At 33.1% G+C, this 17,429-nt stretch overlaps 1 long non-coding RNA gene across 1 annotated transcript; it reads left to right on the plus strand.

The window, feature by feature from the left end:
* The first annotated feature begins 13,875 nt into the window (after positions 1–13,875).
* LOC149415848 (uncharacterized) lies at positions 13,876–15,152 on the plus strand. The gene is made up of 3 exons (XR_016303533.1): positions 13,876–13,960; positions 14,245–14,394; positions 15,049–15,152. It is a non-coding gene; the product is annotated as an uncharacterized LOC149415848 (long non-coding RNA).
* The last annotated feature ends 2,277 nt before the right edge of the window (positions 15,153–17,429 follow it).

Here is a 17,429-nt window from a genome sequence, read left to right on the forward strand (position 1 = left end):
TTATGCAGATTTCACCATCATTTCACCGGTAAGTTGATTGTGAAGTAACGTTACGCATTGTTTTTCCGCATTTGCCTGTCACAAGCCATAGACTTCATTTATACTTTATCTGTTTGGAATAGCCTTTTAAAGTGCGGCTATTTCAACCCTTGTTTGTTCCTCGAATTCATTCACTTCTTACAAATTTGCGGCATCAAGTGGAGTACCGCAAGTATCTCATTTGGGCCCAATATTATTTTGTTTGTTCATCAATGACATAGTAAATATTTTTAGCAAAGTCAAAGTTCTGTTATTTGCCGATGATCTTAAGATCTACAGAATAATTAAAGATGATAATGATCGCGCTATTTTGCAGTTGAACCTGAATAAACTATTTGCTTGGTGTTCAGAAAATGATTTGCAACTAAATATTAGTAAATGCCAGATTATTAGTTTTTAAAAAGGTAAAAATCCTCTTTTCTTATTTCATTAATGGCGCTTATCTTCTTTGAGTTTCACAGATTCTAGATCTCGGTGTTTTATTCCACGAAAGTCTACAGTTTAACTAACACATCGATGAAACTACAAGCGATGCAATGAGAATGCTCGGTTTTATTTTGAGAATGAGGGCAAAGTTTAAAAATTTTTTAACCTTAAAACACCTACCTATATTGCTCATTCGTACAAAGTAAATTAGAATATAATTCAAAATAATGGTCTTCGTTCTACAAAGTCCATTCTCAAGCCTTAGAAAAGTTACAAAATAAATTTCTTCGGTACATCAATTTTAAAATGAATATTTCCATCGAATTTATAAATATAACAAATACTTAATTAACTTATAATAACTAAAGTACCGAAACCAGACTTCTCAAACTATCAGATAGAAGAGTTTTAACTGAAATTTGATTTTTATTAAAAATTATCAATTCTCTAATTGACAGCCCTGAATTATTGGAATTAATTTATATGAATGTACCTGCCAGACAAACTCGAAGCAAAGACACTTTTAAATGTAACAATAACCTCAATACTAACTACTCTATGTATTCACCAATTCCAAGAATTCATCACCTTGCAAACAAATACTGTGAACTTGTTGATTTATTTGGTGTTAATATTTTTTTTTGTTTCAAAAGGTAACTAATTTCAGGCCTATTTGCTAATTATTAACTGTATTATTTATTGGCTATTTAAAAAAAATCTTATCTCTATACCTTCCAACATTTAACTCACATACTCCTTAGTTTATTTGTTATTTATTTATTTTGACGCAAATATGCTTTAGACTGTATGCATGTACGGTTATACTTGATATGTATATTATACTTAAATTTACTTTACTATTTCAAGTACTATTATTTAAATTCGATATTTATTACGGCGTTGGTATTTTGACATTACTTATTAGTTTTCTTTCTTTATATAGATGAAACACACATTTGTTTTATATTACATATCAGTATATTATAATTATTTATTTTCTATTTACCTGACGAGTAAATTATTTTACCGTTTTCAGTCTTACTTGGTTTTTCAACAAACATGAATAATTAAATGCATTGTGACGAATCAAATTTCGTCACAAATAAATTTGAGTTGTAAACTGAGAGTGTCCCGCAGTGTGCGCCCAAAGACAAGTGTTGACAGACGGGTGGCTTAAAAAAAGAAGGAGAAGTGCGGGGTAGGGCGACGCGGGGTAGAGCGAGAGGTCCTACGAGCTCAGGAATGAAGACAGTCAAGATCGAGGCGGGAGAGAGAGGAGACCGAGACAGGAGTGGTGGTGAAGTACGCGTTCCCCGTCCAGCGGTGTGATGCTAGGCGGTGGATGAAGAGTCGAGTTAGAGAAAGTGATTTTCAAGATATGTTATGTTTGTGAGGCAAAGAGAGTGCGGTGACCAGACGCAGTCGGTAGGCGAAGAAAGTGCGGTGATCAGACGCGGCCGGGAGGCGAAGAAAGCGCGGTGACCAGACGCGGCCGGGGGGCATTGCATTTGGTTGCAGAAGATGCCATCTAGGACTTCGGCCTTACTAAGGCCAACGAACGGAACCAACTCAGTGACCACAGTGTAGTAACTGTAAACAATGACAATGTGAATAGTGGAGAAGTAATCCGAACCATATGACAACTAGTTAAGTTATAGATGTAAGTAGATCTAAGTATAATTTAGATTTAGTATTAACATTTGACAAACCTTATTATAATAGAGACTCATAATTAATAGATGTTCTTAATTAAATTTACCTCCCTAGTCCCCACCCAAGCAACCCGAATTGGTAAGTATAAGAAGTAAGCAATATATTCGGGTATTATTCAGAGCTAGTTGCGGAGGAGATGTTTATCGTGAATTGTTACAGCATATATGAATCTACATAATTACTTTATACTTGAAACTTTTCTTTATTTACAATATTATTTTATTTGGATTTTATGTTAAGCTTAGTATTAGCATTTGATTTTTATCTTTTTTGTATTTAGTTATGCTATTATCCATGTATATTATGTTACAGTTACATACAAAAACTGTCAATTTACCCTCTAAAAGCCCTATAGGGCGTTAATGAATAATACAAAAATAAATAAATATGATTCATTGTGCGAGATAAGTCTCAAAAGGATTCGGCATGTGTGAAAACAGATAAATATTCATTTTCTTAATTATTTAGTGTAAGAAAGGTTTTTGGTGGTACGCCTGCTTGTTAAATGTGTAAGAGCGAGATGACTGATAGAGGTATAAAAGATGACGGATGCATCTGCTCGCTCTCTTTACCCAACCGACAGTTCAGAAGATAGACGTAGACAATCCGTACTTAATTGTTAATAAATCATTATATTGGAACACGCGTTCTATTATTGTGTTCCACCAAGTCTGTAAATAACATTTAGGTATATCCATTAAGACATCCATTTATCGGAGTAAAACTAATAGTTCAATAAAAGTCATTCAACTAAAATCGTTGTGTCAAAGGGGCAATAGCAATGGGCACAATCGATGAATCATCGATAATTTACTCCATTTTTTTGGTGATTGTAAAATTTTGATTCATTTTCATGGACAAATCGATTCTGTCAAAAATCATCACACAATCCGAGACAATCGTTTTGAAACGCCATCAAACAAGGAATTGATTCTTTCAAAAATCATCACACAGTCCGAGACAATCGTTTTGAAAATTATTCGAAACCACAGCCGTCACGTCATTGGTCAGAATTTACTCGAAAACCTAAATCGATTTCCAATTCCGAGAAACGTGAAACGTGAAATAAAATGTACCGGAAGGGAGTACCCTAGGACCACTTGTTCAGTATTTATATAAATGATTTGTGTGACAGTAATCTCTCCAATCACATCATAACATTTGCGGATGATACTGTCTTAATATTTGAAGGAAGAAACTGGAATGTTGTACACAACAAAGCAGAAGACGGTATTAACCAGCCTAAATATTGGTTAGATTATAATCTTTTGACTCTCAATTCAGAAAAAAACAAAATTTATACGATTAAGTGCGACAGAAGCGGGCCAACCCAAAGAATTATACAATATTTTCATACATAAATGCATCGAATCAACTATCTGTAATTGCTATAAATTAGAATGCGTGAACAGTATAAAATATATTGGTATTGTTATCGATAAACATCTTAGATGGGACGGACATATAGACCTTGTGACTATAATTTCAAAAAAGCTAAGCAAAAAAAAGTTTTTTTTCTGTTCATCAAAATGAATATCGAATACATAAATAAAACCATTAAGGGCGTATCGTTTAAAAAAAGTTGTCCTATTAAGGGATAACTTGTGAATAACCTTTCATTTATTGTCAATTTTGGGTTATAACTTTTTTTATTTGAGCTTTCGTTTTCGAGAAAATCGAAGGTGGATTTATTTGGTAAATTTCTTAATTTTAAATTTGATAGAATATCTATACATATTAATAACATCATTAATAAATTGACCTCGAGAAATAAAAGAAATTTTATTTTTTTATTTATATATTTGTTAAATTATTCTGTGTTATTTAGTACAACTAAACAATAATCTTTTTTCATTTATTCGTTACATGAAGCATACCTTGTTTGGAGTATTTTTTTCCGGCTGCCATGGATAAATCATATATTGATCTACAAAGAGAAAAATAATATTATTGTTTGGAACTTTACAACACAACACATGGATAGAATATCTTTGATTTGACAACGTGTGAATGGTTACGTGTTTATACGAAGGCGATGGTATTGTTAATTTCCTTAAAAAGATTTTTTTACCTGTTTAATCAAAAGATAAAAATAAAAAACGGTAATAAACTTGTTTACTCCTCATAACGAAAATCGTCATTTCTCTCCCATAGTGCCATGACGGTCACCGGTGACCGCAGTTAATTTTCTTGATTTTCATGGAAAATTTTGGTAAAAAAAAAGGAATACGTTTTGATGGTCGCCGATGCCATCTGAGTATTTTTTTTTTTTTCAAATTTAAAATGGTAATGTTTCTTCATTTCCACAATGGCGTTCAACGTGTTAATACCCCTTACCATGAAAGGTAGGAACAGTGAAAAACTTGACTTGTTTTCACTTAAAACGTCCGATTTTACCAAACCAACAAATGATCTGGCGTGAGATGGTAATTTTTGGTTTAATTACCAAACGTGCCATATGAAAAAACGTTCACTCTCCCACTTAGTCAGAGCGCGTAAAGACAATGAATTCTCTCACACACACTTGCATAAAGATGCCGCCAGTAAACATCATGACGTTCGTGCTAACCGTTAGGAAAAGGAACGCATATTAAATGTTGTATTTTACGCCTTTTAAAAAAATTGACACTTGAAAAAATACAATACGTCAAATTTACATGAAAAAAGAGAATTTGTGAGTACTTATTGTTAGCTTCCTTAGTTTATTGCAATTCTTTAAGTGAGTCGGTATTCTACTTTTAGACAAATTAATGAAACATTTTGATGGCATTTTCGAAATATATACGTCGTCAAACAGGGAGCGTGTAGTTTCACCGTCATCACCGGGGGCTTCAATCCCGGAATAAGTAAAAAAAAAACTGTGAAATGTGTAGAAAATTTGGTGCAAGATGAAGTATTTATTTAATTGTTAATATCCACAGATAGCATAACGATAATAAAAGGCCGTACTTCTACAGATGTGTGTGTTATATACATATTTAAATTAAAAATATTGTGTAAAGCCGTTATTAACCTTTCCTCATCTGTGGTGTGTATTTACTACACATTGCTTCTAATATCTTTAATAACTCTATAAATATAATAAATTCTGGGTTCAGATTTTAGGTATTCCTCCGTTATACATTTATGCACTGAATTAAAAAATAATATTTAACATAGTTTTCAAATTCAATTAAAAATCTTTTTTTTTTTTTTTTAAGATTTAAAAAGAGTTTTTTGTAAGAAATCGGGAGCAAATATACCAATACAATCAACCGTGTGCCATTGCTACGCGAAGAGTGTGCGAGGAAATGACACGCTATTGATGTCCCGCTTTACTTCGCTATGCGTGCACATGAGAAATCCACTTGTCCCCAGTTCTATTTTTCTATTTAGACCATCGATACCTACGGCCGCATTGTGTAGCTTCGTCTCGTGACCAACTTGTGCAGGGGTACTAAAGTGAATCATTATTTCCGTTCGATAATTAAATTAATAATTTTTTGTAAGTACTTTTTCATTTATTTCCGAATACTGTGTTATACTATTACCTTATATTATAGTATTGAAAAGTGTGTATTACGTAACTATTTATCCGTGCGCTTTCGTCATTTAATCATTGATCTAAGATTTATTTTTGAATATTTATTTCAAATTTTAGATTTTTTTTCTTATTCGTTATAATATTCAGTTAAGCAATACTGCGTTTTACATTATTTACAAAAACCCTTCCATTTTCAGGAAGAATAATGACTGACAGAAATTTAACAGAAGAAGAGATAGCGCAAGAACTTGATTATGATAGTGATATTGAGTTTGAAATGAACAATGACATATCAGATACTGAAGATTTGGTTGAACATTTAGAAGAATCGGACTCGGAATCGACTAGTGAAAATGAAGACGAGGGAGAAATACTAGTTTCAAAACACGGATTCGAATGGAGTGTATTACCACCATCATCATCGAGACGTCGGCAATGCAATATTGTGAATGAAACTTCCGGCCTGAAAAATGGTAGTTTATTATCTAACACAATAAGAGAAATGTTTGCTTTATTTATAAGCGCAGATATGGTGACAGAAATATGCCAAGAAACGAATCGTCAATTGAGGCGTTTACCCGGGGATATGATTGAGCAATCATCCGAAGATGAATTTTATGCTTTCATCGGTATAATGCTTGCTTCCGGCAGAAATCGCACCCGAAAACTAAGTTTGAATGAGTTGTGGACAAGTGAAAGTTCATTTTGTCAGCCGTTTTTCACGGCAGCTATGTCTCGAGACAGGTTCATAAATATTTATAGTCAGATCCGTTTTGATAATATAGATACAAGACGAGAGAGATTTGAAACTTCTTCAGACAAGCTAGAGCCAATTAAGTCGATTTTCAGTAAATTGGTAGATGCGTGTAAATCAAATTACTCTCCATCGCTTGATATAACCGTGGATGAGCGTTTGGCGGCGTTTAGAGGTAAATGTCCATTTCGGGTATATATGAAGTCAAAGCCAGCCAGGTATGGCATCAAAATATGGATCGCTGCAGATGCTAAAACCGCATATATATGTAACATGCAAATATACAGCGGTATGATAAATAATAAAAGAGAAATAAATCAAGGCAATCGTGTCGTTATGGAATTGGTGGAACCTCAATATGGCACCAATAGAGGCATAACCACAGATATTTTTTTTACGTCAGTACCACTGGCGGACAATCTTCTGTCTAAAAATCTGACCATAACTGGCACTCTTCGCAAAAATAAGAGGGAAATCCCTAAAGAGTTTTTGCCATCAAAAGAAAGGCCATTGTATAGTAGCCAGTTTGGTTTTACATCAAATAAAACACTTGTGTCATATGTGCCTCAGCAAAATAAAGCAGTTTTGCTGCTATCAACTCAATTCCTTGGAAATGAAATAAGCCAAACCGATACAAAAAAACCAGATATTATTTTACATTACAATAAAACCAAAGGTGCTGTTGACACAGGGGACAAAATGACCTCCGAGTATTCGTGTGTAAGGTCGACAAGAAGATGGCCGTTTCGCTTGTTCATGGAAATGTTAGACATTGCTGCACTGAACACATATTTATTATGGATTCAAAAGTATCCGGAGTGGAAAAAAAATAATAGAAGTAAAAGGAAATTATTCATAAGACAGCTAGGTTTAGAGTTGGCTAAGCCCAATGTAATGAAAAGAAAAAAAACAGCACGGTCAAATTTCACAAACAACAACAAGATGCTTTCGAGACAGTTTTGTCATATTATCAAGAAACACCACCGGCAACTGCTGTTACGAATGATATTACGAGTGATTCAAGAAATGTACTAGTGTCCCGAGCACCGTCGAAAACTTGCAGATTTTGCCCATACAACACAAAAAAAAGAAGCACCATAGTTTGTCATATTTGTCAAAAATCTGTATGCAAAAGCCACAGAAAAGAAAAAAATATATTTCCTGCCACAATTGCGATGCAATTTAGATTAACAATTTTATATATTTGGTTTAAATTTTTTATTATTTTTAATTTCGCTGTATTGTTTTGTTCTTACATAATTTTTCTGTTATATTTAAATATAATGCATGTGGAATTTTTAATGTTTAGTTTCTCAATATAATATTTCTTTTTACACATTTGTTTATTTCATTTAAAAAAAAAAATAAGTTTGAAACCCCTGCAAGACTGGCAGCGTAAACACGCAAAGCTGTATGCGTATAGTCCAGCGCCCATCAGCGGAATCAGCCGCCATTCGGTCACGGACCGTCGTTAGATAAGCACTCCTGGCACGTTTTTTTAGGATCTGCCGATGGTTTTTTCATGTTTTCAGCTATTAAATTACAATTGTTATCACTTTTGACATAAAATATAATAAACATAAGCGATTGGCTATGAATATTCATATTTTTCCGATTTAAAATCGCTTATTTTAAGATGTGTATTGACTACACAGCACCGGAACGCGTGTATTTTTTTAGCACAGTAAGGGAAAGGTTAACGCGATAATCATAGATCCAAGTTTTAAAAGTGGGTTGTATGGTGTATCAATGTTTTTATTTTTTATGGTCGAATGCCTACAACAACTACAAAAAAAAATAGGCAGACTGAAAAATAATAGTCCATTAATTGGTAACAAAGAATATGAAATCTGAGAATGACATACGAAAGGTAGTATTAAGCCGTTTTAGAGAGCCGTTTTCCAGCAAATCACCATTCTGCCCTATAACCCACTCTTAAGGCTTTATGTGCCTATAAAATAGATTAGGCTTCTCGGGCTAAATGCATGGGCCTCGTAAATCCTAACCTAAAATATGAATTAATTGTTTACACACTCGTAGCTTCTTCGGTTGATAGATAATATCACAATTAAACATTTTACAATTAGCAAAGAATATTTGCATAATCCCAGTTCCCAGTGGATATCAAATCACATTAGGTGGTATGTAACATTATGTACAACTGGAAAAATATTTCATTCTATGATCTCGTTCGTCAAGCAATCCGAGATTTATTTATTTATTTTTATTTATTTATTTATTTATTTATTTAGTACAGGTGATGATACAATGACACATGTACATATACATAAAAAATACTTTGACTGCCCAACTAAGAGGAATTCCCGTTTTAGGACAGTCAAAATTGAGTTAGTATTCATGCACGCATACATATTTTGTAAGAACAAAAACAAAAAGGAAAAAAAGAAAAGTAATATAATATAAAAATAAATAAAAAGTAAAGAAGAGTATTTTAAAAATAAAATATTGTCTTCAGAAAATAACCATAAACAAATGTGGAAAACCGTTAATTTCGCCATAGAAAACACAAAAAAAACACAAAACATTAAGTACATTGAACATGATAAAAAAATTATAGATGCCAATATACAGCCTAAACAATGTGCAAACATATTTAATTCCTTCTTTGCAAATGTTGGGAAAAATCTTTCGAAAAATATTCACAAGCCTTCAAACCAAGAAAACCATAAAAATAAAAATATACAGAAACGTAATATACTTTCAATGTTTGAAACAACAACAGAATGTGAAATTTCGAAAATAATAGAAAATATGAAAGGAGGTTCGTCTCCCGGTTTTGATTATATTACAACGGACATGTTAAAAACTATGAAACCTCACTTAATAAAACCTATCACTCATTTAATAAACTTAAGTTTAACAACTGGAATTTTTCCAATGAACTACAAAACCACAATAATCTCACCTATTTACAAATCTGGAGATCCACATCAAGCAACGAATTATCGCCCAATATGTCTAATTTCTAATATAGGAAAGATCTTTGAAAAAATAGTAAAAAAACAATTGGTAAATTTTCTAGATAATAATAAAATATTACACAAAAACCAGTTTGGCTTTATAAAATCTCTCAGCACACTTGTGCTATTGCTAACGTAACTTCATACATTTCCGAATCATTAGATAAAAGTAAAAAATGTGCGGGTATATTTATTGACCTTAGAAAGGCATTCGATAGCATATCCCAAGAGATGCTATTAAAAAAATTGAATAATATCGGCATAAAAGGCAACGCGATTAAATGGATCACCGACTACTTAAAAAACCGTCCTCAAGTAGTAAAAATCAATCGTGTTAATAGTGATCAAGAGATTACAAGCTTTGGAATCCCCCAAGGTACAGTGCTTGGACCATAGACATATGAATATTAGTAGACCTGCCCTAAGTGATTAAAAGCGTATTATCCCCACTCCCCATACCGGTTCCATTGGAACCGGCTGTGCTGGCGGATGGCCTCAAGTGAAATTTGAAAACGTGACGTCATCATTCTTGTGCGAACTATGGTCGAGGCATCATCGGTTCATTTTACGAAATAACACGGCAAAATGTTGACTTGTACTATGAAAACTTGTAAAAATAGATGTGAAAAAGAGAATAAACCCAATTGTCGTATTACATTCCATATATAAGCATTATTTTACTTTATTTTAAGCATATTCACATCGTATAATATAGATCAGTTTTAGAAACATATTATACTATCACATCGAGAAACGTCTGGACGCGAAACACAAAGCTGGTTGGTTGCTGGGAAGTAAATTATGAACATTTATAAAAGTGTCTTCCAAATACTTAAGCGAAATATTCGACTCTGAAAATACAACCGAATTTTTTTGCCGAATTTGGACTTCGCAAATTTGTTCATAACGTGGCGAGTAATTTGCGCTCCCATGTACAAATGTCTATTCATTCAAAAGCAGATTTTACTTTTAAGAAGTAAATGGTGATATTATAATGCGAGATGCCTATTTACTGTCAGATTGATTTATTGACGAATCACAGTCAGCCTTACGCCCTTCGTTCTTCAACAGTTGATTTTACCCCTCGCCATTATCTTCTCGTCTATTAATTCCTATGTCTGTGGCGTGGACCAATTCTATTTACTATATATGTACACGATATTTTTTTTCAACCTTTACATGGTCAATCAACGTCATACGCTGATGATACAGTATTAATAATAAGTGATAAGACTTGGGAAAAAGTAGAGTTAAAGGCCACAGAAGACATCAACACGCTCAAGAATTTTTTCGACACTAATTTACTGTCACTTAATAATGAAAAGACATTTGTAATTCCATTTGCAATCCATACAAATGATACTCCTAAAAATTTGAACATTGTCATACATAATAATACTAAAATTCACAGCCAAAACTATTGCAAATCAAACTGTACAGTACTAAAAACAACAAATAAAATTAAATATCTAGGAGTAATTATTGATAAAAATCTGAAATGGAAGGAACAAATATGTCAAGTAGTAAACAAAATTAGAAAATTAATATATATATTTTTAAGAATTAGAAACTTTTTGTCGATAAAAAATCTATATTTAATTTACTATGCCTTAGTTCAATCCACTTTACAATACGCTATTATTAGTTGGGGATCCGCGTATAAATGTAACCTTCTTCCAATTGAAATTATCCAAAGAACAATTATTAAAATTATATTAAAAAAACCCTTTGACTACCCAACAGAACGCCTGTTTGAAGAATTTCAAGTACCTACATTTAAAGACCTATATATTAAAAACTCACTAATCCAAATTATAAAAGAAAAAGATAAATATCAATTTTTAAATGAAAACAGAACGCGACTTAGACATGTTTTTCTATGCCCAAAACTAAATACGTCTTTTGCATAACATCATTATACTTACCAGGGAAGAACCTTTTTCAATCGTCTACCAGAAGAAATCAGAAGCATTAATGATAAAACCCGAATACTGCTCTCTGTCAAGAGGCACTTTAAAAATATTCTGAAAAAAAAACTACTGTCACTTAATTAATCTCACAAATATCCTTAGTTTTCCATAACTTCCTTTCTTTTTAAAAAATTATTATATCAATATATTATCCTTCACTACTATCAACAAAAAAATACTACAGCAAACATACATTTATGTACAATGAATTATTTAAGTACTAACTAACAACAACATTTATGTACACTCCCCTTCCATACACAAGCAAATGCTTTCAATGGAAGAGTAGTAAAAAGACCCAAGATGTAAAATGAATTATGTACCATGTAAACATATTATTAAAAATAAAAAATAATTACAAAAAAAAAATATGTACATAACTAAAAAAAAAAAATATATATAACAAAAAAATAATGATACATAAAAAAAATATTATTATAAAAGATTAAAAGCAAAAAGTTATAAAGTTAACTGATGTTAACTTGTTGTTTGGTTTGTTTAGTTTGGTTTATTTTCTTGTTTTCTTAATGTGTTTGATATTTTGTTTGTTTTATTTTTGGAAAAGTGTGAGTTCACACTCTTTTCTCCCTAATTGGTGAAACCAGACAATGATCGATTTACAAAGAGCACCTATGCTTTCATTTTTCCAAGCATCAGGTATAAAGTTGTAAAGTTTTGGGCCTAGGAATGAAAAATGTCTTTGAGCGAGTGAATTTTTGATTGTGGGTGGTACGATTGGATTTCTCCGTGAGTGTCGGGTGTCGTGAGAGTGGTCGATAGATGGGTAGAGATGACGTTTTTTATGAGTGTTCAAAATTATTTTCCTCACGTACTTTATAGGACAACTTTTTTTTAAACGATACGCCCTTAATGGTTTTATTTATGTATTCTATATTCATTTTGATGAACAGAAAAAAACTTTTTATTCTTATCTTTTTTGAAATTTTCGATTTTCCAGCGTGTTTTATTCTGACCGGTGTCCATTTAAAAAAAAAATTATAGAAAATTATTGTTTTCATTACAAAACGACAGGTTGGTAAGGAAAAATGTACTTTTATTTATTTGCGTTACAGGGGAATAACTGCTTTGATAATTTTACAGAGAAACTAACCAGGACGCGATTTTCGTAAATTTTCTGTGCGTTACCTCAGAATGATTACAACCCAAGGGCTTATAACATGTAAACATAAAGAAATATAAACCTTAATGTTGCAGGTCTCAAAACTATCCGTTTTTAGCTTATGACCTATAAAGGGTTTTACCGTTTATACCAAGAGTTTCCGAACACCGTGTAAAACAAACTATATGTATCGGAAATGTTCCTCAACACTAATGACAACAGCAAGTGAATGATGAAACATTTATAAAAAATGTCAAATTAAATGCTTTACCAAAATAGTAGGTTCTGCAAATAAGTCATACCTTTTTACTAAGTTGTTTGTTTTACTTAATATTTCACATACATATTACACGTTCATTGCTTTGCGACAAACGCACACGTGACGTTATATTTTAACAAGTTCATTAATGTACAACTACCGCCCTCTAGTGACAAAAAAATGAAGACATTTTGACAGTTTGCGAAAATTCGCTATCATATAACAAGCGCTTAACCTACTCAGTTCATTAATTTTATCATCCCATTCTTATGATAGTTATTGGTAAGTACTACTACGTATATTCATCGGTATCCCTTGTTGGTACCGGCAGTTATTCCGAACCAAACTGAGCGAACACCTTCTTGAATTTGGGCTAGGTCATGCTAAAACTTTTGTTTGAAAAATGATTTATCAGTCAATCTGACGTCTACTTATTTTTAGATTAGAGTTTCTATGGAATAATTAAATTGGTACTTTGACTTGAGTTTACTAGAGTGAGACAGCAACAGTCTAGGGTTTATATTATGCAGTAGCAATTGCTCACACTTTCTTCTTCTAATCCCAAATGTCCGATAGCAGAGACGTCAGTCACCTTAATTTCCGTTGTTGATCATATCGCGCACTGAATAAATCAGTTGCGTACGGAAGACTTTTTAAACCCTTCTCTGAATAATACGAACAACGTTGGCGTAGCCCGTTTTTGGTAAATACGTCGCTCAATAATATTAGCGGATTACAGTTTTAAGTTTGCATTGATTTAAATACTCATATTTTAAAAAGATGGATTTCCGATATTCTGTTGAAAGCCGAATGGCGGATCTAATATAAGGTAATACTGTTTTATCTTTATATTTATATATTAAGTTGTAAATTTTATAATCTAATTATATTCTTGTTCCCAAAAATTGTGAACCAAGAATTGGAAACCAAATATTCAAAGGTTACTTTATCACAATATTTAGTTTCAGTTACATTTGTTTGGGCTTGAACCAATCACAAATTGCCACCACAGAACAGTGCCATGGATATACTTAATCCAGATACTGTTTCCATCAAGACGGAACCAGAGCCCCGGAAAGAAGGCGGAAGTGATAAACCATATACAGACATAGATATCGACCTACCAAATGTAAAGAAGGAATGTTTGCAACATGCGGAGAGAACTCGGTCAGCCAGTAAGTTGAATTTCACCTGTAAAAGTATGTAGGATGTTAAATTCGGAGGTTTGAAATTCATTTCCGCTTTGAAATGTCGTGCAGACAGGACCTCAGGTTTCACCTTATCTTATTTTTGACATAATTGTTTATACATTTAAGATAATAAACTTTAAAGTCTCTTTCGCAAATTCCTTCTTCTACGTGGTGAATCAATGGTATCATCACTCTTTAATATTTAAATTTAAATAGTATATATACATTTTACTGTACATCAATTATCAATATATGTATTGTTTATGCAGGTAGAAATAATGTGGAGACAGTTACCTTCAAGGCTGATCTTAAACCCCAAGAAGACGCTCAAGGGAGATATCCGTACATGGAAAACGTAGACCTGCCAGATGTTAAAAAGGAATGCTTAGAACGTTTTGAAACAACTATCCAGACATCAGGTAAAACCTGTTTTCTATGGAATATTTAACATTTCAAGCTATTCCTGGGTGTATTTACATTGTCTTCAAAATCAGGGAACCAAGGCCCCAGAAAGAAGGCGGAGGTGAAATGCCATATACGGATATTGTTTACGACCTCTCAGATGTAATGAAGGAATGCTTGCAATATGCGGGGAGTTCTCGGACAGTCACTTAGTTGCATTCCATACATATTAAATGTTGAATTTTAAATTCGGGTGTTCGGAATGCATGTCCGTTTGGAAATATCGTGTTAACAGGACACATTTACGTTCTGTTTGTATGTCAGTTTATTTTTTAATGAACATTTGTAGAAAACTGCCAAATAACTACACTCTTACAACTTATATATCGGTCACGGTCATGATCAAGGTTACAAAGTTTCCATTGACTGAAAACAACTCCGTACTGAAGATTCTCAAGATTAAAAGATTTTTCCTTGAATCATGCATCTGACGATCTGAAACGGACATCTCAATTTATTATTTTTCTCAAAAATATGCAGTCTCTTCTCAAAATTCACGCTTTTCATTGTTTATAAAGGCGTTCTCAATCGTTGAAAAATAATTTAAAGGTTTTAAATAAAAAATGCATTTTGTCGTTTATCTTGTACGTATTATTGATTTGTTTTTTCAGGTAGCGTTAATGTTGAGGCTGATACCATAAAGGCAGAACTAACGCCACGAGAAGAAGATAAGGGGGGTTTTCCTTATATGGAAATAGACATAGACCTGCCTGATCTTAAAAACGAATGCTTAGAACGCATTGAGACTATTACCCAGACAGCAAGTAAAACCGATTTTCCTAGTAATATTTTAAAAAATTTGAAAATAATGTAAATGATATCCATTTTTTGAGTATCCTATCATATTTATGGAGTAACTGCGCTTATCTATACTTAGTGTATCTAATTAGTCTTAACTGAGCCTTATTTAACCATGTAAATTTTCATTTTGTCTACAGAGCTGAAGATGCATCTCGCGGAAAAGCTATTCGTATCTCCCGATACTAACTACTCCTGTTCCGACTGCAACTATTCATGTTCTCAAAAGAGCGATTTAAAGAGCCACATGCCGTTTCACACTAAGGAAGTACACTTTACAAAAAGCACCATAAAGAGCCACGTGCTGATTTACATTGGAGAAAAACGATTTTCATGTTCTGAATGCATCTATACATGTTCTCAAAAGGCCACTTTAAAGAGCAACATGCTGACCCACAGTGGAGTTAAACCTTTTTCATGTCCTGAGTGCAACTATACATGTTCTCAAAGGACCAATTTAAAGAACCACATGCTGACTCACAGTGGAGTAAAACCTTTTTCATGTTCTGAGTGCAACTATACATGTTCTCGAAAGAGCAATTTAAAGAGCCACATGCTGACTCACAGTGGAGTAAAACCTTTTTCATGTTCTGAGTGCGACTATACATGTTCTCAAAAGAGCAATTTAAAGAGCCACATGCTGACTCACAGTGGAGTAAAACCTTTTTCATGTTCTGCGTGCAACTATATATGTTCTAAAAAGGCCACTTTAAAGAGCCACATGCTGACTCACAGTGGAGTAAAACCTTTTTCATGTTCTGAGTGCAACTATATATGTTCTCAAAGGACCAATTTTAAGAACCACATGCTGACTCACAGTGGAGTAAAACCTTTTTCATGTTCTGAGTGCAACTATACATGTTCTCAAAAGAGCAATTTAAATAGCCACATGCTGACTCACAGTGGAGTAAAACCTTTTTCATGTTCTGAGTGCAACTATACATGTTCTCAAAAGATCAATTTAAAGAGCCACATGTTGACTCACAGTGGAGTAAAACCTTTTTCATGTTCCGTGTGCAATAATTCATTTTCTCAAAAGAGCGGTTTAAAGAGACACATACTTACTCACAGTGGAGTAAAAACTTTTTTATGTTCTGAGTGCAACTATTCATGTTCTCTAAAGGGCAATTTAAAGCGACACATGCTCACTCACAGTGGAGAAAAAAGTTTTTCATGTTCTGAGTGCAATTATTCGTTTTCTCAAAAAAGCACTTTAAAGAGCCACATGTTGACTCACAGTGGAGTCAAACCTTTTTCATGTTCTGAGTGCAACTATATATGTTCTAAAAAGGCCACTTTAACGAGCCACATGCTGACTCACAGTGGAGTAAAACCTTTCTCATGTTCTGAGTGCAACTGTACATGTTCTCAAAAGAGCAATTTAAAGAGCCACATGCTGACTCACAGTGGAATAAAACCTTTTTCATGTTCTGAGTGCAACTATACATGTTCTCAAAAGAGCAATTTAAAGAACCACATGCTGACACACAGTGGAATTAAACCTTTTTCATGTTCTGAGTGCGACTATACATGTTCTCGAAAGGGCAATTTAAAGAGCCACATGCTGACACACAGTGGAATTAAACCTTTTTCATGTTTCCACTGTAATTAAACATTTTTCATGTTTCCAGTGTAATAATTCATTTTCTCAAAAGAGCAATTTAAAGAGTCACATGCTTGTTCACAGTGGAGTAAAACTTTTGTTTATGTTCTGAGTGCAATTATTCATTTTCTCTAAAGGGCACTTTACAGAGCCAAATGCTGACTCACAGTGGAGAAAAACATTTTTCATGTACCCAGATTCACTATTTATCTTCACGAAAAGGAGATTTGAAGAAACACACACATTAATTATTTGAATAAAGCAATTCAGAAATGTAAAATGTTGACGCAACAAGCTTCCTTTAACATTGTCCTTGATATTTTCCCATCCTATTACCTAGAAGTACCTGTCATTATCCGACAATACCCACGTTTGTGTGACATTTACAACAATAAACTTAACTGTCAAATCAGTTTATTGATGAAGCCTGTTTGAGGAACATCTCTTTATGATCAGTGCTATTATTGATATAAACTCGGGGTAGAATACTGTGCCGTGAACATATTCGGTTCCATCAGTGTGTTTCTTACCCAACCCAGATGTTGTGGAAGTTGCGTGTGATCATCTCCTGTGAGTGAGCCAACATCAACA

Source organism: Hesperophylax consimilis, chromosome 17 (assembly GCF_061612785.1).
Source record: "Hesperophylax consimilis isolate HC1 chromosome 17, BYU_Hcon_1.0, whole genome shotgun sequence".
Classification (NCBI taxonomy): Eukaryota; Metazoa; Arthropoda; class Insecta; order Trichoptera; family Limnephilidae; genus Hesperophylax; species Hesperophylax consimilis.